The following is a 22,741-nucleotide window of genomic DNA, read 5'->3' as shown; positions in this document are numbered from 1 at the left end:
AAAAAGAGCTAATCCCTATATAAACATGGTAAGGGGGGGCAACAGTGCATACAAGGGCAGCCCCCATCTAGGCATCTCAGGGGAAAACAATGGGCCCCATGCTGTATGTTGGGTGAGAGAAAGGAAAGGTGTTAGGGAATTAGGTTGTATTTATTAGGGGTGGCTGAAGGCAAAAAGAGAGAGTGGGGGAGAAAAATCACCCAATTCTGCGCCGATCTGAGAAAATCTGAGAAACAGTTTTGGTTTCCAGGATACCATTCTTAGTATAACCAGCTTATAATGTGGTTGTGGATCATTCATTCACAAAGCTGTCCAGCCAACCTGCCCCAGTGACTAGAAGAGAATCACACAGGCACACACTCCCTGATAGTCTTTGGAGGAACATGGATGGTTTAGAAAGGAGGATGACAGAGGTAGAATTGGAGAATTTTCATGATTGTTCCTACTTGGTTTTCACCATCCTAATTATAAGTAAACCAGGGATTTCCTTATGGCTCACTGGAAAATCATGAAATACTCTTAGTTCTGTCCTTTGCTTTTTGCCAAAAATATAACTGATACAAAACAGAATCTGTATTAGCTGCATGTTTGCTGAGGTTCAAATGCTTAGATTATTGTGTTTTAAAATCATATTTGCTAAGATATTGTTTGCTTTCATGTCTCTTGGCCTGGGCATAGCAATAATTGCTTCCACCTGCTGGTAGAAGGTAGCAAGAGAGATGGAGAGAAGAGGCAAGAGCAGGGAGGAGAGTGGAGGCTGTCAGGAAATAAAACTAGATTAAGGAAGCTGATCTCACTTCTTAGGAGACTGAAAAAATACATCTGTGCCATTCTCCTCTGGAAAAGGCAGTCTCCTGGGTGCTCCATTTATCCTCCCTTCCTTACCTAGGCCTCCCCATCCCCATTCAAAATGTACCATATACAAAGCTAGGTGGGGTGGGAGAAAGATAAATGAAGTCAAACGATCTGGATGTGAGCTCCAACTTCTCCTATCCATTAATTATGGGATTGTAAATGGAACCCTTCCTCTCACCTATGAAATAAGGCTATGAGTTTTTTGTTTTTTTTTTTTTGAGATGAAGTCTCGCTCTGTTGCCCAGGCTGTAGTGCAGTGGTGCCATCTTGGCTCACTGCAACCTCCACCTCCTGGGTTCAAGTGATTCTTCTGCCTCAGCCTCCTGAGTAGCTAGGGTTACAGAAGCACACCACCACACCTGGCTAATTTCTTTTGTATTTTTAGTAGAGACGGGGTTTCGTCGTGTTGGCCAGCCTGGTCTTGAACTCCTGACCTCAGGTGATCTGCCCTCCTTGGCCTCCCAAAGTTCTGAGATTACAAGCGTGAGCCACCATGCCCAGCCAAGGCTATCAGTAATTCAATGAGTTTTGTCAATGACATAATGCAAGTACTCCGTATGTTTCTGTGAATATCCATTAGCATGCATAAACAAAAGTCCCAGATTTGTCTTTAGAACATTTGACTTTAAACCGTTCACCTAAGTGTGGTGTCAGATTCATCCAAGAAGCATGCAGGTTTGTCTTCCTTTGGAGACAAGTTATTTCAACCATTGGCCTGACAGCAGTCACGGCGCAGCCAGCCTTGGATGGCCAGGGCAGAGGCATGTGAGAACAATCTTGGTCAGGAATTCAGCAAGGTCCTGACTTGCCCACAGAATCTCAAAAGCCGGTAGTGGAAAATGACCTGAGCAGGCACACCAGCCTCCCCTTGCTCACACTTTAAGTTTTGCTATTTATGAGTATGTTTCAATTCTAGATGTGGCCTGGAGAAGAATGCTGTGTGGCAGGAGTCTGCTCTGTGACGTTTCCATTTACTACGACTGGTGTGTGTTAATTTGCCAAGTTGATGCAGGTAGAAATGGCAATGGGATTTCCAGAAGCTACCAGAGGGGTCAGCAAACTATGGTCTGTGGGTAAAATAGGTTCCATGCCTGTTTTGGGAAGGCTCACAAATGGAAAACAATTTGACCATTATCAAATGACTGAAAAATTCAAAAGAAGAATAACATTCCATGATATGTGAAAATTATATGAAATCAAAATGTGGTATCTATAAATAAAGATTTATTGGAACACAGCCCCACTCATTTGTTGATACATTGCTACAACAGCAGAGCTAAGTAATTGCTACAGGGACCATATGGCCCATAAAGCCTAAAATTTTTACCATCTATCCCTTAACAGAAAACATTTGCTGGCCCCTGAACTACAGCACATTACTGTGCAAAGGCTACAAGTCCACTTACCTCCCAGTGTGAGGCAACACCAAACTCCCTTTCATTCCAGCCTGACCCACCTCCTTAGTCTCCTACAAACTCATCACCTCATTCCTGCCTATTTTCTAAATGTATTTATAACTGTCTTCATGCCATCTCCCTGTTCAAAAGCCTTCTAAATACAATTGGCCCTCCACATCTGTGGGTTCTGCACTGTGGATTTAACTATGAATAGAAAATATTCAAAAATATTGCGTGTATACAGATCATGTATAGTATTCTTGTCATTATTCCCTAAACAATACAGTATAACAACTATTTCCGTAGCATTTATACTGTATTAAGTATTATAAGTAATCTAGAGATGATTTAAAGCATAAGGGAGGATGTACGTAGGTTACATGCAGATACTGTGCCATTTATATCAGGGACTTGAGATCCATGGATTTTGGCATTCGTGAGAGGCTTGGAACCAATCCCCCACAGATACTGAGGGATGACTGTACTTATATAATCAGACAAAAACGTATTTTTAATACACCAATATTTCTCTGTCATTCATAGAACAAAGTCACAATAGTTGTGATATGCATACCAGGGCATTCACACCTAGCCTCCGCGTGCCCATCACTTGGTAAGCAAGCCTCCTGAAGCTCCGCTCCCCACACTGTGCAATGTCCTTCATCTTCATCTACTCAGCAACTCCCCTCCTGCCTCTAGCATACAGCTTAAGACCCCCTCCCCTTTCTTACAACCTTAATCAGAAGATCATGTTTTGGTCACCAGTTTTTTCCCCACAGCACATACTTTTTAATAAACTTCTACAGTGAGACATATCACACTACATTGAAATTATTTACCTGCATGTCTAGCCTGATCCACCATCTCCACCAGCGAGTGGTCTACACAAGGTTAGAAACCACATTTTCTGCATCTTTATGACTCCAGTCCTTGGCATGAGGAAAGAACATAAGATGGATTCATAGAATTTAATAATAATAATACTTTTGATTAGTTTGATTGTCATTTCCATCTCAGTGGTTTAAATCACAGTTTTAACATTAAAAAAAATAGCCACAGACATAAATGTGCCTTTACAGATTCATCCTGAGTGGCTCTGAGTCTTTGATAAGCCACTTAACTTTTCTGAGATGCAAATTCCTCATATGTTAAAAGATAAGGAGGAAACCCACTTGAACGACTTTAGCTGCTTCATGGGTGAGGGTGATAAGCAACCCTAAAAATAACAATCAGCATGAATTTTCTAAGATCATACATTCACATTTCTAAAAAACACTAGTTGAAAAAGTACTTTCATAAACAAGGTATTTTATACTGGCAAAAAAATGAGGCCTAAATAACATAATATCAGTAAAAGCTCTTTATAAGTTGTAAAGCATACATGTGAAATAATGTGGCTTTTAGTTTTATTATAATAACCACCTGGCATAGCTCAAAAGATCACAGCCTAGCCTGGCAGATAGAAGAGCCTGTTTCCAGGGCTCATCATGCATTGAAGAGTAGAAGGTAATTTTATTTTCATGATAATGATACTGCCTTCTGGCTTCCTCTAGTTCAGCTTTTTTATGAGGAAATAAAACATCTTACAAGTGCGTGGAACTTAGACTTTTAAAACACTTCCACATCCATTATCTCTTTTAATCCTCAAGACCATCCCCACTTTGCAGATCGCAAATCCATTCTTCAGAGCCAGGGGTGACTTGCCTTAGACCTTCCAGCAAGTGAGAGGGAGTTGGACTTCAAATTGAGGTCCTCAGGCTGCAAATTTTCTGTCTTTCCATCATACCAAAAGCCCATAGCTTTAGAGTATTTGAGATCATTCTAATGTCTTTAGAGGTTAAGAAGCTGAGACCAAGAGATTCCAAATGATCTAAGATTACACAATTAAGGAGAATGTTAGGAACCCAGAATGCCCCACTTGCCCCAGTCCCTAGATGATTATATATCATATTTTGTGATATCCAGCCTCAAAGATGGCCCCAGTGGCCCCAACCTGCCAGTATTCACACTCTTGTGTAATTTCCTCTCACACTGAATTGGGCTGACTTGTATAACCAACAGGATATTGTGGCAATGACAATGTGTGACTTCTGAGGCTAGTTGTCTTACTCCCTTGAAAGATGTGCTTTGAGGGAAGGCAGACATACGGTTGTGAGGACACTCGAGACACTCCAAAGGGCTCTTCAGTGTCCAGGGAACAGAGACATCTTGCCAAGAGACAGTACCACCTTTCCGGCTACATGAGTCAGCAATGGATCCTCCAGTCCCATTAGAAATCCCATTTAAACCTTCAGAGATTGCAGTCCCTGCCAACATCTTGACTGTAACTCTGTGACAGACCCCGAGCCAGAACCACCCAGCTAAATCACTCCTGAACCACTAAGCTAAATCACTCCTGAATTCCTGACACACAGAAACTGTGTCATAATCAGCATTTGTTGATGTTTAAGTCACTTAGTTTTTGAGGTGATTTGTTATGCAACAATAAATAACTAACATATTTTCTGTTATGGCCAGTAGGCTCTCCAAGATGTATGTACATTCTCCTTTCTTCTGCTGATTTCAGGCTTCTTTCCCAAAATATACTCACAAATCCACTTGTCATCAGTTCCCTAAACTCATTGCCAAGGATAATAATCAAATGAGAGAAGTTACTTCAATAATCTGATTCACTATGGTCTTCACCCAGCTGCCCCGAAGTTTTCCATCTTGTCCCAAAGCAATTTCCTCACCATATACTGATGTTGAAAGCCTGAGATAAGGTTTGACTAGGTGGTGTGAATGTCACAGGCTCTATATCTGGTCTGTCTTCTAAGGAACACCTAATAAGATCTAAGATACATCTGGTTGAAAAATTGAATCTAGAAATGATGGGATCATGGAACTCAATTATACTCTTGTTCATTTAATCCAGATTCCATGTTTCTCTCTTTAAATCCTTCTACCATTCTCCTGTCCTGTATGATTTAACATTCTCATTACTGAGAAACCAAAACCATAGAAGCTGGTTAACTATAAATGTGCTCATCCTTTTTAGAAATAATGTATCTATAAATCAGAATCCTTTATTTTTCAAAAAAAAAATTGTAAAACCACAAGTCCTGCCCCCCATCCCGACCCCGCCAAAGACTAGTCCATTTATGCAACTCCCTGGACCAAAAGGAATAAGGGGTGAAAATCCTGAACTCATCCCATGCCTGCCCTAGGAAAACCCATGATACCTGTCAAGAGGAAGGGAACAAGATGCCAGCCAGCCTATCAGGGAATTGCTTTCCATCCAGGCTTCATGGCCAGAAGCAAACATTATCAAGTTCTTTGCAGTGGAGATGAAGGAGAAGAGGGGCCAGCAACACCCTCCAGGAGACATTCCAGGATGCCGAGGGAAAACAGACATCACTCCCTCCAAGGCACAATCAAGAACCACTGCAGTAGTCAAGGGGGAGCCAGGAATTTAGGCAGGTCCCATCCTATCTAGGGTGGACCAACATATATGCCATGGCAAGGGAACATCTGGAAGTCTCAAAATAACCAGAACAGAGAAAGAGAAGAGAAGGAACAGAGAAGGTTATAAGCATATATCATCCATCTATGGTGGGCCACGTACTCTGCTGAGTGATAGATACTTAGCATCTTATTTAAGTCTCCCAACTGCATGGTGGTTAAAAGCATCCGCTTTGGCGGGAGCCTAGCTTCAAACCCTCTTTCTGGTTGTATGATATTGAGCAAGCCATTTGACCTCTCTGAGCCTCAGTTTCCTTCCATGTAAAGCAGGGTAGTGATTAGTATTACCAGGAGACAGAGTTTACAAAATGAGTATCTTTACTATCATAATGAGGAAGAAATGAGATAATTGCAAGTGCTTCTCAAACTGTCCAGAGCATACAAATTACTCAGAGAATTCGATTAAATGCATATTCTTGTTCATTTAATCAGAATCTCTAAGTAATTTGGAGTGTGGCCTAAGAGTCTACATTTCTTGCAAGCATCCAGGAAACACTGATGCTGCTGGCCCAAGGACCACATTTTGGGTAGTAAGGATATAAAAGACTCATAACCTTCAGTGATTATTATCGGTGTTAATATGTTAACGTGATCTCCCTAGCAAGAGCAGCAGAGCTAGTGAGGGGCAGAGCCAGGGTACAAATTCAGGACTAACTCTCCTCCTCTTCCTCCATCCTTATTTACCTCTCAAAAGGAGCCAAATATGTTTGGAATAGAGATAAGCAATGCTTTCATGAAGCCATTTCTTCAGTTATCTACCTGCCCAGTGACTTCCTGTGATATTTCAACCCTGACATCTCAAAGTCTCCAAAAGTCCAGCAGAGACATGGATTCACTGCATCTTCCATCATATTATCTCATACTGAGGACTTGCTGGGTCACCCAGAAAACTTCTGTCAGCAAAGACAGACTCAATCAAAAATGAAAATTGAGGCTTAACTCAGCCTGAGGATGAAGGCGATTAACTAGGAGATGGGAGATTAACCCCCCGGGCCACATCTCAGGGACAAGAAGGGGCTGACTGTTCCATGTTCATTAGAATTAATTAAGCACTGTCTGCCCTGGGAATCACAGGGAGGAAGTTCTAAGATTGAACAGGCCCAGAGACATGGGCATGGGGCTTAACTCTCATTGCCTCTCAGTGGAGGTTGGACCTGAATAAGCAGATATTTGGCTTTAGAGAGGGTATGATAAGGTTCCCAAGATGAGTCTGACATTATTGTTTTATACTTATGGTGCTTTTGAGACAAGAGTGCTTTGCATTTTTAAATTAGTTTATCTTAAAAATGCCAGTAGTCATGGGAAAAGAAAGGAGAGACCATTCTGAGAAAGAGAAAGAAGTGAGCAATCATCACATCCAAAACCCTGACGTCAGACACTTTAGAAATTGTGTGCATTGGAGCTGGGTGTTGCTGCAGATACATTGGCAGCTAGTTGTGAAGGTTTGAGGCCAAGTGATGTACTTGCAAGCACAGCTAGTTTCAAACTGCACTAATAATAGTTATGACTGAAAACAGGTGCTATTCTGTCCCAGCACTGTGTTAAGCACTATAAACACATTGTCACAGTAATCTCTCCAATAATCTTATGGAAGATGGCTCTGCTCTCCCTTTTTTTAACCAATAATTGGAACGATGTTACTTCCCTAAGTTTTCAGAGGCAGAGGCAATGCTACATAAAAATATGCTTGTTTACATGAATTAAATCATTTGGTAGAAACAAGAGATTCAGCCACTAATCAGAGCACAGAATTTGAGAGAGAATATAGGACAAAAGAGAACAGAAGGGTCTTGTTGTTATTGGCCAACATCAAAGCACTATCACCCAGTCTTTTTTAGTTATGCAAACCACTCAGCAGAATACTTGTGAGCTTTACCTGTGGGCAGTATGCTGGGAGCTCAAACCACTTCTTGATGTGGCTGACATTCCTTAACAATGGGTCTCTCTTGCGTCCAATTATATGGCCACACCCATTTGGGGAAGACAGTGATGATGTGATGGAGTACTCACAGGGTGTGGCATCACAAAGCCTGAGTTTGCATTCAGGTAATAAATGTGCCCAGGGACAAGGACTTCATGACTAAAACACCAAAAGCAATGGTAACAAAAGCCAAAATATACAAACGGGATCTAATTAAACTAAAGAGCTTCTGCACAGCGAAAGAAACCACCATCAGAGTGAACAGGCAACCTACAGAATGAGAGAAAATTTTTACAATCTACCCATCTGACAAAGGGCTAATATCCAGAATCTACAAAGAACTTAAATAAATTTACAAGAATAAATCAAACAACCCCATAAAAAGTGGGCGAAGTATATGAACAAACACTTCTCAAAAGAAGACATTTATGCAGCCAACAGACACGCGAAAAAATGCTCATCATCACCGTCCGTCAGAGAAATGCAAATCAAAACCACAATGAGATACCATCTCACACCAGTTAGAATGGCGATCATTAAAAAGCCAGCAAACAACAGGTGATGCAGAGGATGTGGAGAAATAGGAACACTTTTACACTGTTGGTGGGACTGTAAACTAGTTCAACCACTGTCGAAGATTCCTCAAGGATCTAGAACTAGAAATACCGTTTGACCCAGCAATCCCATTACTGGGTATATACCCAAAGGATTATAAATCATGCTGCTATAAAGACACATGCACACGTATGTTTATTGCAGCACTAATCACCATAGCAAAGACTTGGAAGCAACCCAGATGTCCATCAGTGATAGACTGGATTAAGAAAATGTGGCACATAAACACCATGGAATACTATGCAGCCATAAAAAAGGATGAGTTCATGTCCTTTGTAGGGACATGGATGAAGCTGCAAACCATCATTCTGAGCAAACTATCACAAGGACAGAAAAACAAACACCACATATTCTCACTCATAGGTGGGAATTGAACAATGAGAACATTTGAACACAGGGTGGGGAACATTATACACCGGGGCCTGTCATGAGGTGGGGGAGGTGGGTGGGAAGCATTAGGAGAAATACCTAATGTAAATGATGAGTTAATGGGTGCAGCACACCAACATGGCACATGTATACATGTGTAACAAACCTGCATGTTGTGCACATGTACCCCAGAACTTAAAGTATAATGAAAAAATAAAAATAAAAAAATAAATGTGCCCAGGGAACTTAGGGAAAGCAATTAACTTTTCTGATGCTGTATCCTCTTCTATAAAATAGGGCGAATGCTACTTACTTTATAGGACTCATAACCTTCAGTGATTATTATTGGTGTTAATATGTTAACATGATCTCCCTAGCAAGAGCAGTAGAGCTGGTAAGTGGCAGAGCCAGGGTACAAATTCAGGACTAACTCTCCCCCTCTTCATCCATCCCTATTTACCTCTCAAAAGAAGCCAGATATGCTTGGAACATGGATAAGCAACCCCTTCATGGAGTCATATCTCCAGTTATCTACCAGCCCAGTGACCTCCTGTGTGACATTTCAACCCTGACATCTCAAAGTCTCCAGAAAGCAATTCCAGCAGAGACGTGATTGATTCACTGCATCCTCCATCACATTATCTCATACTGAGGACTGTCTGGGTCACCCAGAAAATTTCTGTCAGCAAAGACAGACTCAATCAAAAATGAAAACTGAGGCTTAATTCAGCCTGAGGATGAAAATGCACAAACAAAATAATACTTGTGAAAATTACTTTACTGTGCTGTGCAAATATTAGGTGTTGTCCTGAGAGGGAAATAACTCTTTATTCTTTCCCCCAGAGAAATTCCCAGCCTCAAGTAGTGTTTAGTTTTTAGCTGTTATTCAAAAAAATTGCAAATAATGCATGAATCATCAGAGCATTTGCTTTCTGCAGGGTCATTTTTTTCTGTTTCTCCTCTTTCCACTGGCAATGAGGCCTTTTGAAGACTGGCAATTTCCTGATCTGTTGGTTCACTCCTTCATGCCCAGTCAGAAGTTCTTTAGAAAGCAGTGAAACGTGTCTTCTTTCAGTACCTTGAGAAAGGAAAGCTGACATGAGATAACTCAAAATCACAGGCAACTCACTTAACACTTTTATGTCTGGCTTTTGATCATATGCTCACCCTCAAAAATCTCAGAAGCAAACAAAGCACATACTTCTGCACACGTGCACACAAGATATGCACCCTCAGTGTGATGAGAAATTCCTGCCCTACCCCATGCTTCCTGTTAAAGCAAGATTCTGTCACTAACAGCTGGAGAACAAATGTTACAAACAGAAGGCAAGGGGTTGGAGGGGACATTTACCTATGGTCATAGAACCAAAGCCTCACCGACTAAGCAAAAGCAGAGTTAAGAATGGACTGAAATGTTATCAATGTAAGAGAAGGACTTTTTCTTTTTTTTTAATTTCATTTTATTATTATTATACTTTAAGCTTTAGGGTACATGTGCACAACGTGCAGGACCAACCCAAATGTCCAATGATGATAGACTGGATTAAGAAAATGTGGCACACATACATCATGGAATACTATGCAGCCATAAAAAATGATGAGTTCATGTCCTTTGTAGGGACATGGATGAAGCTGGAAACCATCATTCTCAGCAAACTATCGCAAGGAGAAGGACTTTTTAAACACTGTGACTTCCCCCACCCTTCCATTGCTAATGTGGTCTTACCTCTGGGAGTACTGATCTCTGCATTCTCAGGAAAAGGCTGTAAAAGCCATTTGTAGGTAAGTTTTCAGAGAAGATGGGAAAGTTCACTTCCAGGGTGAATTCTCTGGAACTTTTCCATTTGTCTTGTTCCCACAGAAGAAAACCAAGTAAGGCAAACATGAAACTTGCTTCTACACATGGTTTCTATTTTCTCCCAAGTTGGTAATTAATTTCTCCCTCTTGTTTTATTTCTACTTCCACTCCTGTTTTCTTTATATTTTATTTTACTTTTATTTTTGTGGGTACATAGCAGGTATACATATTCATGGGGTACATGAGATGTTTTGATATAGGCATGCAATGTGACATACTCCCCTTATTCTTGACTCTTTTCTTCCCACTTTTTTCAATTCTTATTTTTTAGAGGGGAAAAATGGTGAAATAATTTAAGAAAGCAAAAACAAAGAATAATTTAAGAAAAGGAAGTCTACTGTTTTGAAAAAACACCAGCGGCACAGAGTTTTGAATCCTAAATCCTTATCCGAGGAGCCTCTTTAAAGAGTGTACCCAACTTCTCATCTTCCTCTTCTGCTATTAATTTTGATTTGAAGAGAAAATACAAAAATTAGCCAGGCGTGGTGGCAGGCACCTGTAATCCCAGCTATTCAGGAGGCTGAGGCAGAAGAATCGCTTGAACCCAAGAGGTGGAGGTTGCAGTGAGCCGAGATTGTGCCACTGCACTCCAGCCTGGGTGACAGAGTGAGACTCTGTCTGAAAAAAAAAAAATCCTTTTTCAACTGAATGTTTTATGGACTGTGAACAACCTCCTAAAGTAAATGTATTTGCCCCTGTCTTTTCTCATCTGCAGAGACTAGCGTTTGGATCTGTGGTAGCTTAAAACAAAGCACATGATGAGAAGGCTCATTCATCACAGCGGCAAGGACTAAAGGAAAGTTTCAAAGAATTGGGCACCATTCAGCTTTGTTGGCAGGGGTGAATATGATGATAAAAACTTGTTGTTGTCCTAGCCTTCACTAGCGATTGTGGAGATCACAGAGTCACGGAGGCGAAGGGGCTTATGGGGAAATGAGAATCCAGTGATTGGAGCAGACAGGAGAGGTACGTGTGCTGGCAGCTGTTAGGAGCATCAGTCTCCAGACCGGCTTGTCCCGTTTCCTTGGTTTGTCATTGAACTTTGCTCATGACTGAAACAGGCACAGAGATACTGAGAAAAGTCCAAGGTGAAGAAACACCAGGTTTGCCATTTCTTGCCTAGATCTTGTAGCTAATGGAAGGAAAAACATAAGAAAATTTACTTTTTAAACGGTAATTTTATTTTATAAATAAAATGCTATCTAAATTGGAAGAGTCATATTTCTCTCACATTAGAACCCTTATTTTCCATTTTTCATTAAGAAATATTTCAGATAGGTAAAACGCTTCTGTCCTAACCCATTATATTCCCTTCCCTTTCTACATTCTCCAAGACAAAGAGTCCATGTTGGTTTTACCCACCGATGTTTCTCCTTATCATTTAGTCACACAGATAGATAGATATCATTAATATAAATACATATATATATGCTAAACAACACCTAGTATTATTTTGCATCCTCTTAACTTTTTTAAAATGTACATATTTCTTTCTGCATTTGACATTTATCCGTATGGATGTTAACGGTCCTAATTTAATTCAGCTGCCATTCAAGAATCCGTGTTATGAATCTGCCACAATTATGGATCAATTCTCCTGTTGGCAGATATTTAAGTTGCCTCCAATTCTGCACAACTGTAATACTGGTGCAGTAAACATCCATGAACATCCTTGGATTTGTGTATACACATGAAAATGATGTGACGTGCTTTTAATAAAACAGTACATCTTAGAGATTTTTTGTGCTGATACATGTTGTTATAGCTCATTCTTTTAACATTTGAACAGTATTCTAGCTTGAAAAAGAACTAAAATATATTGAACCAAGTTTCTTGCTGGACATTTAGATTGCCCCTCCCTTGGTTTTGTGTTGCTAGCAACAGGCTCACAGATGTCCTTGGACACATGTGAGTTTCTCCAGAGTGTGTACCTAAAATCATGACTGCTCAGTGAAAGGCTGGGTCTGCCTCCAACTTTCCACACACTGCCTAACTGCTCTCCAGCTGACAGAGCGATTTGCACACCCACCAGCACTGCATGGGGAACTCCATTGCTCTACTGCCTCACAGTCTGTCAATATGGTCAGTCTTATATATGCTTTTGCAAATTGATGGATTTCAAATGATATCTCATATTTATTTTCACTTGCATGATTCCTCATAAAATTGAGTATCGTTTCATGTATTTATTGACCATTTGGCTTTTATTTTCCATCAATTGTGTGTCCGTAGCCTTTGTTTCCTTTTTTTCTGGGTGACCATTAGGAGGATCTGTTTCCAATCATTTCCAGTCTTTTTTTTAATTTTTTTTTAAGACAGAGTCTTGCTTTGTTGTCCAGGCTGGAGTGCAGTGGCACAATCTCAGCTCACTGCAACCTCTGCCTCCCAGGTTCACGCAATTCTCCTGCCTCAACCTCCTGAGTACCTGGGATTACAGGCACGCCCTATCACACCCGGCTAATTTTTGTATTTTTAATAGAGACAGGGTTTCGCCATGTTGGCCAGGCTGGTCTCAAACTCCTGACCTCAGGTGATCCACCCACCTCGGCCTCCCAAATTGCTGCAATTACATGCATGGGCCACTGCACCCAGCCCCATATTCTATTTATTTTAAGAGAGGACAGTCCATTGAACGTTTAACTAATGAAAGTCTAATATGCAAATAATAAATTGTCTAGCAAGTAAGATAACTTTTAAAACCCAGTAAATAAATAAAATGAATTTATGCCTGCTTCTCAAAGCTTTGGAGACTCCACCATGATGACTATACTATAGGTGAGAGCTATCCCCAAAGGATGTGGACTCAGCTTGCAGAGGGAATCCAGCACTGCTTCATGACCCCTTAGCTAAGGGAAGAAGGAAGGAACTGACATTAGTAAATATTGACCTTCAACCGGCGTTTAACGGATATCACCTCATTTAATCCTTGCAACGAAACTGTAAAATAGGTATTATTTCCCTTTCCCTCTTTGAGGATGAGGAAATGCAGACTCAAAGAGATTAAATGTCTAGCCTGAGGTCAAGGAGCTTGAAATTAACAGAGCCAGAATGTGGAGGTTTGTCTGTCACCAAAACACAGGCACTTTCTACCACACAAGAGAATCACAATTCTTATGGATAAAGTAGTTTGAACAGAAGATTCATATTGGGGGAAGTTTATAAGCCTTAACAGGAATAGGCCGGGGGTGGTGGCTCACGCCTATAATCCCAGCACTTTGGGAGGCAGAAGCAGGCAGATGACCTGAGGCCAGGAGTTCAAGATCAGCCTGGCCAAAATGGCAAAACCCTATCTCTACTAAAAATGCAAAAAAAGCAGCTGGGTGTGGTAGCACATGCCTGTAATCCCAGCTACTCAGGAGGCTGAGGCAGGAGAATCACTTGAACCCGGGAGGCAGAGGTTGCAGTGAACCGAGATCGCACCATTGACTCCAGCCTGGGCGACAGAGAGGGACTCCATCTAAAAAAAAAAAAAAAGCTAGCCATTCTTTTGGAAATAATTATTTCTGGAGCTCAGGATTCTGTTCAATCTCTTCTGAAACCTAAGCGGTAGGGATCTTAGAGGTACACTTCCTTGCCTCCACATCTCCAGGAGGAAACTGTGGCCATCAACTGTGCATGCTTCAGATAACTTATATGCATTCTATTCTTCTTTTTCCCTTAGACTACTTGTTCTCCTGATAAGAAAACAGTGGTTATTTTTTCAGGAAGCAATATCAGTTGCTTCCTTAGGGGGCTGATGATTGATAAGGCATGGTAAGAGGCAGAGATAAATCAGGATTTGAGAGAATATAAAACACATTTTAGTTTCAAAGTCCTAGAATTTATTCTGAAAATGTTTTAATGAAACACATTCAATGAATATATTACACATTTATGTTACTGATGCTTTATTTCCCAATTATAATTGTTATGTAATTACAGAAGGAAACCACACTGAGCCCTGACAATAGGCAGTTGTGGGAGTCTGCAGGCATTTCTAAGATGGTTTTCATAGCTCTTAAGATGTCTTGAATCCAGGAAGTCTGTCCATGAGTTTTAGGGGCAAGGCACTTTATTTTTTTAACTTAATGGGGAGATGGCCAAGGCCCTCAGTATTGTACATGGTCAGCTTGAAGTGATTTCAGCCAAAGCTCTGCTGGACAGTTCCCACTGCATCCTCTTTCCTTTCACACACTTTCCTCCACTTTCTGCCTTAAATGGTTTCTGAAGCCGAGGCAGCCTGCTCAGCCTCTGTGCAGAGCCAGGAACGTAAGAGGGTTAATGCCTCTGGAAGTAACTCTCCTCCAATAGAGGAGTCAGTCAAGTAGATAAATGCCCCAGTCTCTGGGGCTTCAAAGGGAAAATTTAAAGGGTGCTCTACTTCCCATTTGCCAAAAGAAGTACCCAGTTCAACAATGCACCTTTTCCTGGCTTTTCTTCCTTTCCTCCCTCTCTCTCCTCACTCTCTTAATTCTGCCTCCTGGGAGCACCTCCCAAATAAATTACTTATACCCAAATCCTTTTCTCAGGTTCTGTTTTTGGAAAAACTTAAAGAAGTACCCCCCCAAGTTCTCACAGATACACATGCATTGTTTTAAATATTAGTTTTTCTTCCAGGAAGCCTTCTCTGACCTCTTCTAAGTATAAAAAAGTAGGTAAACTTCTCTTTTATTACACTATATTTTTATTGGCTGTTTATCCATATCCCTCACTAGACTGTGAGCTTCTTAAAAAAGATAGGGTCTGTACGCCATTATGTGCCTGGTTCTAGCACAACATCTGGTCATGGCAAGCACTCAGTAAATGTCTCAGGAACAAATAGAAACAATATGTGTAGATATTGGGCTAGGTATTTGTCAGTCACATACCAATATGAACAATAATAGAAACAATATGCATAGATATTGGGCTAGGTATTTGTCAGTCACATACCAATATGAACAATACTCCCAACATTCCCCCTGGTCAAGAGAATTCAGGATACTGAAAAAAGACAGGAAAACAGACAAATTGCAAAGCAACATGTTTTGAGCTCCAATGAAGGCATGCAGTCAGCATTGCCTAAGTTCTGTCTTTACAGCCAGGAAAAGGCTCTCTGAAAACATATCCGAGCAAAAACCTGAAAAAAACTGGTATATCATAATTTTTAAAAAAATGGCCAGGCACAGTGGCTCACTCCTGTAATCTCAGCATTTTGGGGGGCCAAGGAGGATGGATCACCTGAGGTCAGGAGGTCAAGACCAGCCTGGCCAAAATGGCAAAACCCTGTCTCTACTACAAATACAAAAAAAAAAAAATTAGCCAGGCATGATGGCACATGCCTGTAGTCCCAGCTACTTGGGAGGCTGAGGGAGGAGAAATCGCTTGAACCTGCAAGGTGGAGGTTGCAGTGAGCCAAGGTTGTGCCACTGCACTCCAGCCTGGATGACAGAGCAAGACTCTGTCTCAAAAAAATAAAATTAAATTAAATTAAATTAAAAAATTTTTAAAAAATTTATAAAAATTATTAAAATAAAATAGACAACTCACATTTATTAAGCCCTTCTTTAGTGTCTGGTACTTGTACAAAGGAATTTTGGGGCATCATTTTATTTAATCTCCATATGTAGATACCGAGCGGTCTCATTTCCCAGATGCAGAGACTGAGGCTCGTAAGGTTAATAATTTGCCTGGATTTGCACAGCTAGCAAGAGGTAAAACCAGGATTCCAGTTTCTCCAATGACCAGACTCTTAACTCAGCATTTACTATAATAAAGTTTCCTACTCTAATGAAAAAAGAGTCAAACCATGGCTTATTCTCCATGTGTCATGAATTATCACATGAAACCAACAACAGCAAGAACAAAGAAAACCTCAAGAAAAAGGGATATGGTGTCATCCCTTGAGGAGTGGCAAATACTTCCACATCTTCCCACTCCAGCCCCATGCTTGCTCCACCCCAAAGCTCACATTCATTCTCCTGCAGCTGGGGGGTTATAGAGTCTGTCTCTCTCTCTCTAATTAGAATTGTGCTCCAGCCTCCTTCCTCACCCTCTCAATTCTTTTGAACGTTCTTTAAAAAGAAAAATAAATTATGGTTCTCCTTAAAATCACCTCTTGGTTCTTCAAGTGCTTCTCAGACATTTTAAATCAGTCCTCAGAACCTCTCAGGAGTGTATGTGTGCACAACACACACACACACACAGAGAAGCACCAAAGAAAGAACTCCCAGAATTGCCTGAGTTACACACGTAAAAGGTGATTTGGAAACACTATTCAGTAACTAGGTTATTTTAAGACTCTACTTTCATGTCAAGTTTCCTCTCAACATCTGATAAACTCTGCGGTAGAAACGGATTTTTAAAGTTGTTTTAGTTGTTTTATTCTCGGTAGAATGAGAGTTGCTTTGGCAATTTCCCCAAAATTAGTGAAGTTTCTCAGACAGTGCCTTACCATGATCTATTATTTAAGTCATTTTATAAAGGCAAGAGAAAGAAAGAATTAAGGCAAGAAAGAGGGAGAGAAAGAGGGAAAGAAAAAGAAGGAAAGGAGGAGAGGAAGGAAGGAAAAAATGTAGGTAAGACAGAAGGAAGGAGCAAAGAAAGAGAAGGAAGAGAGGGGTGGAGGGAAGAGAAGGAAGGAAAAAAGAGATGCATCTCTTCTAACAGGAATAAATTAGCTGCTGAATAAATAAACATAAGTGGTAATGAAATAAAATTCATTTTCCAGGTTTCTTTTCCATGAAAGAAAAAGAGGAAGCGTCTTGCATTACCTCTGCTCTGCAGGACACCAGATAGAAGGGAAAATATCAGAAGAGAAAAAATATATTCGCTCATATTTGAAATGCAGCATGGATAGATTTTTTAAATTGAGATCTTCTAATGGCCTAGAAACAGCATAATTGATTAAGTAAGGTGATTGGGATGAAATCAGTAACTTTACTATACATTCTTTAAAGGAACTGGCCCGGGCTCTAATAGTGGAGTATCGTTGCCATATCAAAGGTCTGTTAATAAGATCTTAGAATGAGAATTGGGCTTTGAGTTGGTTTAGCTGAAGACTGTTAGAAACTCTTCCAGTAAGACTCTAATACCCACAGGATGGAAAAAGAAAAGTGACTGCCCTGCATAAAACATGACCCACGATTTATGGCACACTTTCTGGCAAAATACCAGGCAGCCCCTGAGGGGTCGACAGAGCTCTCATTCCACATTAATTGATACAAAGGGTGCTGTTTTCCAGATGACCTCACACCTAATTGAACAAGGCAGACGCCCATACCACATGTAATAGTGTTTATTGCATGCATTATGGTCATTTAGCATTTATCACCCTTTACCAGTAGCATGGATGGTTAAGAGGACTGACTTTGAAATCTGACAGACCCAACCCCTGTCAACAAATAGCTCTGTGCATTTTATGCTCTTTGAAATGCTGACAAAGAATAGTGCCTACCTAAAAAAGTTGAAGGAAACCAACACATGAAAAAGACAATATCTGGCATATGGTAAACATTCATAAATATTATGATTATTTGCATTTCCTGAAAGCATTGTGGGTGGGTTTATTAACGATACTTTGCTCCTTGGGCAAATTCAGCTAATATTTTTCAAGTGCTTATTTTGTGCACAATGCTCAATTTTTTCATGTATTTTTAAAATTTCCACAGCATTTCAGTGAGGTAGGTATTATTATTCCTCTTTAAAAGCTAAGGTAACCAAAGCTAGGGTAAAATAAAATAATTTGCTCTTTATCACTTGGCAAGAATGTTGTAAAGTTTTTGATGTGAGCTCCGGTCTTCTCACTCCACAACATGGGACACTTGTTTTATGTCCTTTAACGTAAATGCATTTTTATAGCCGGTGGATATTCTATTCATTGGTGTTCTGATAAACCAACTCTCCAAAATACAAGTCCTGATTTGCCACATTTACCAGTTTCTGTGGTGTAAACACCCCAACCAGGGCCAATTTCAAACTACTGGTAACCGACTTGTAAAATTGTTCTGTACTTAACAATCAGTTCTCACTAGGTATTATATTTGAAATATGGCCACCTGCATTTCAAAGTGCCCACAAATGAGGAAGTCAAGGCTTGATCCTATGCCTCTTTCTGCCTACTCTTGGCTATGCTCTTCTGCTCTCAGCCTTCTTGACCTTTTCATGCCTTGTTACGAGTACAACCTTGGAGCCTACCATGAGAGGAAGAAGCAAGTTGGAGGAGCCAGGCCTGCACCTAGGAAGAACTAGGCTGCAAATGAGAACTAGGCAAACAGCAGAAAACAAGACAGAGTGACAAAAGCAATGACTGAGAAACATGACCAGCAACCACAGGCAAGGGTGTGTCTGATTCCAGACTCAAAGAGCAGGCCTAAGCAACTGAAGAGACACAAGTGGCTAAGTAAGGGATGATCAGATGAAACTGCCAAGGCCCAGGCTGGGAAGCAGTCAGATTGGAGCTCAATCATCTGCCCAGCCGCTTACTCACTATGCACCTGCGGCAAGTGTGTTTAAGTTACCTTTGCCTCAGTTTCCTCTCCTATAAATGGGAGCAATGGTATCTCCTGTAAAAGGTTAAAGGATATAAGAGAGTCTATCATACAGGAGTATTCAATAATATTAGGTTTTAAAAATTGATCTTATACTGGTAAGGAAACCAACTCTGCCTCAGCCAGAAGAGATTATTTTTATTTTACTTTATCCTGTTTTTAGAACTCAGGTACACAGATTTGAATTGGTCACCTTGCTCAGTACATGGTATACTCTTATCATCTGTCCATCCATGGCCCTCTTTCTAATTTTCCACTTTATTTCTCACTCCAATCCCATTCTCTCCCTCTCATAAGCACCTTCACCCTCATGTTTGCATGCTTCTCATATACACATATGTTTATTCAATTACCTTTGTATCTATGGAAAATACATAGTATGGCTTGTGGGTGAACTTTTTTTTTTTTTTTTGAGACGGAGTCTCACTCTGCTGCCCAGGCTGGAGTGCAGTGGCACAATGTCGGCTCACTGCAACCTCCACCTCCTGGGTTCAAGCAATTCTCCTGCTTCAGCCTCCCGAGTAGCTGGGATTACAAGCACATGCCACCATGCCTGGCTAATTTTCATATTTTTTTAGTAGAGATGGGGTTTCACCATGTTGGTCAGGCTGGTCTCGAACTCCTGACCTTGTGACCCACCTGCCTCGGTCTCCCAAAGTGCTGGGATTACTGGTGTGAGCCACCGCGCCAGGCCTGAACTTTTTAAATTTACATAAATAGCATTATATTAGTTTGCTGGAGCTGCCGTAACAAAATACCACAGACTGAATGGCTTAAACAACAGAAATATACTTTGCCACAGTTCTGGAGGCTGGGAGCCCAAGATCAAGGTGTTGTCAGCGTTGATGTCTCCTGAGACCCCTCTCCTTGGTTCAGAAATGGCTGCCTTCTCACTCCATCCTCACATAGTCTTTTTTCTACCCATGCACACCCCTGGTGTTTCTCTGTATATTCAAATTTCCTTTTCTCATAAGGATACCAGTCGTGCTAGATAAAAATTCAATGTTTACTCCACCTTAAAGTCCTCATTTTAACTTAATTACTTTTTTAAAGACTTCATCTCCAAATATGGTTACATCCTGAGGTACTAAGGGTTAGGGATTTAACATGAGTTTGCAGGGAAGGGACAAAATGCAACTCATAAAAAGTATCATGCTATTGTAGTAGATTGCTGCAACCAACTAACCACGCACCGCATTAGATGCTCACACACCCTTTGTCACTGGCTCCAGGCTTGGCGCAGAACTTGCTCTGGACAAAGGAACATTAGCAAACATAGTCCAAGAAAACAATAATATTTTGTACATTGGAGCTTTCTCTCTTTCACTGCTGACAACTTTTCCGCCACTGTGTGAGAAAGGCCAAGCTAGCCTGTTAGTTGCTGCAGGTATGAAGCCCTCCCAGACATGAATAACCAGAAGCAATAGCTAGTTGGGTGGGTAAGCCATATTAGAATACCCAGGGACCATTGTTTTAAGTGCCAACCAACCTCAGGGGCACAAGTGAGCCCAGAAGAGACCAGCAGAACTGCTTTGCTTTGCCCAGCCCAAACTATTGTGCTAATAAACAATTACTCTAAACCAATATTTTTGGGATGGTTTGTTAGGAGCAACCGATGATGATAAAGCTATAGCTATGGATATTATTCTGTTTCTTCCTTTTTGTCATTTAACATGATGTATTTGAGATGTTGCTATTTGTAGATCTGTTTCACTCCTCCTGGCTGCTATAAGGCATTCTGGTATACACACATGTCATATTTTATTTATCCATTCTTCTAGGGATGAACAGTTGGGCTTCCTCCAGGTTTTCGCTCTACAAACATTCTCATATACATGTATTTCTCTGCTGGTGTAAGAGTGTCTCTGGAAACACTATTCAAAAGTAAAATTGCTGGGTTGCAGGGCATATGCACACTTAATTGCACTAAATATTGTCAAATTGATCTTCAGAATAGCTGTAGCAATTTACACTCCTTTTAGAAGTGAAGGAGGACTGGCCAGGGGAGTTATATATGTTTCTTATTAGAGCAGGAATTATTCCCTGATGAGTGCTAGCTTTAGTCTCGCAAGAGAAAATAAGCAGAAGTTACTAGCTAGAATACAAAGGGCAGTGCAGAAATCAGAACCCGGGTACTGACCTAGGCAGACCTTAACACTCTTCCTATCTATTTCTCTTCTTCACTAGTCTTACCTGAAATTGACATACTATTGCAGTTTTTTGTTGTTGTTGTTACTTGCCTATGATAGTTATGGTATTTCATTTTCTAGTCTTCATTTCTAACTTGAAATTTTGCGATTTTTAATATTCTAATTTGTCTATCAAAAAGGAGCTAAAAAGATAATCGGGATTTACTGATAGCAGATAATTGTGTTGAAAACAATTCGTTCAAGTTACTAATGTGATTGAAAGCATCTGAAGATAAAAAATAGCTTTTGATAACACTAGAAAATAATCTAATAATAACAGGAAGATATCAGGATACAGAATATATGTAAAGCAATTAAGTTATAGTGTTAACAGAAAAATATCAGAATACAAATATTATACAATGCATTCTCACAGCTGTGACGACTGCAGCATTTTCCATGAGGCTATTCGCCAATACCAACTGTTTGGACTCTGGGCCCAAGGCTTCACAGAACAAGAGTGCAGAAGGTCGGGCCCAAAACCTGCCCAAAGAGGGGATAATTACAGGAGTCCTTTCTCATTAAACATGACCCCTAAAAATAGGGGCAAACCACACCAAAACCCATCTCCTGTACCCCTACATCACAGGCATGCATAGGCTGGAGTAGGCCAGGAAGCCTCAAGCTTCTGAGGCACTCTGGAGGGAAGCCAGAAGGCACAATCATCCTTGACCTCAGGGAATCTGAACAAATAATTTTCAAGGGCAATGACAAGCAAGTTGTCAAGCGCATAAAGAAGAAAGACAACATGAAAGAAAACAAGCAGAAGAAATAGACAGCTAAATTACACATTAATTATAAAACAACCGTAATTATTATGTCTACAGAGATAAAAGGCAAGCTTGAAAATATTCAATGGTAGTAGGAAACAATAAAGAGTAATATGGTAGATTTGAAAAAAACAAACAGAAAATTTGGATATAAAATATATAATAAAAGTATTTAAGAGCTCAGTGGTTACATTGGACAGCAGATTTAACATAACTGAAGACAGATTAAAAGAGAAGATGACATTTTCCAGATATAATACAAAGACAGATAAGAGAGATATAAAGCCTAAAGTGATTAGATTCCCAGAAGGAGAAGAAAGAAAAAATGGAATAAATAGCATCTGAGATTTTTTTCAGAACTGATACATGAAACCAATACATATAAGCAGGCTCTGAAAATTCAAGTAGGATAAATAATAATAAATCCACATCTATATGCATATCAAATATGTGACCAAAAAATAACCAAAACCAAGAAATGTATAGAAAGAAATAAAGATAGAGTTCCCTCAAAGTACAGCAGTGAATAGATAACTGACTTCAACAACAACAATGAAAGCCAGAAGACAGTAGAAAGCTATTTTCGATTAGTACAAACCTAAGATTCCATACCTGGTAAAATTATTTTTCAAAAATGACAATGTAATAAAAACTCTTCAAACAAGCCAAAATTGAAATTCATGACCAAAAGACCCTCACTGAAGGAAATTCTAAAAGATACCATTCAAGCAAAAGGAAATGATCCGAGATAGACAGCTG

The sequence above is a fragment of the Pan troglodytes genome, chromosome 16, assembly GCF_028858775.2.
Source record: "Pan troglodytes isolate AG18354 chromosome 16, NHGRI_mPanTro3-v2.0_pri, whole genome shotgun sequence".
NCBI lineage: Eukaryota > Metazoa > Chordata > Mammalia > Primates > Hominidae > Pan > Pan troglodytes.
The sequence above is the reverse complement of the archived record's forward strand: the minus strand, read 5'-3'. Positions refer to the sequence as shown.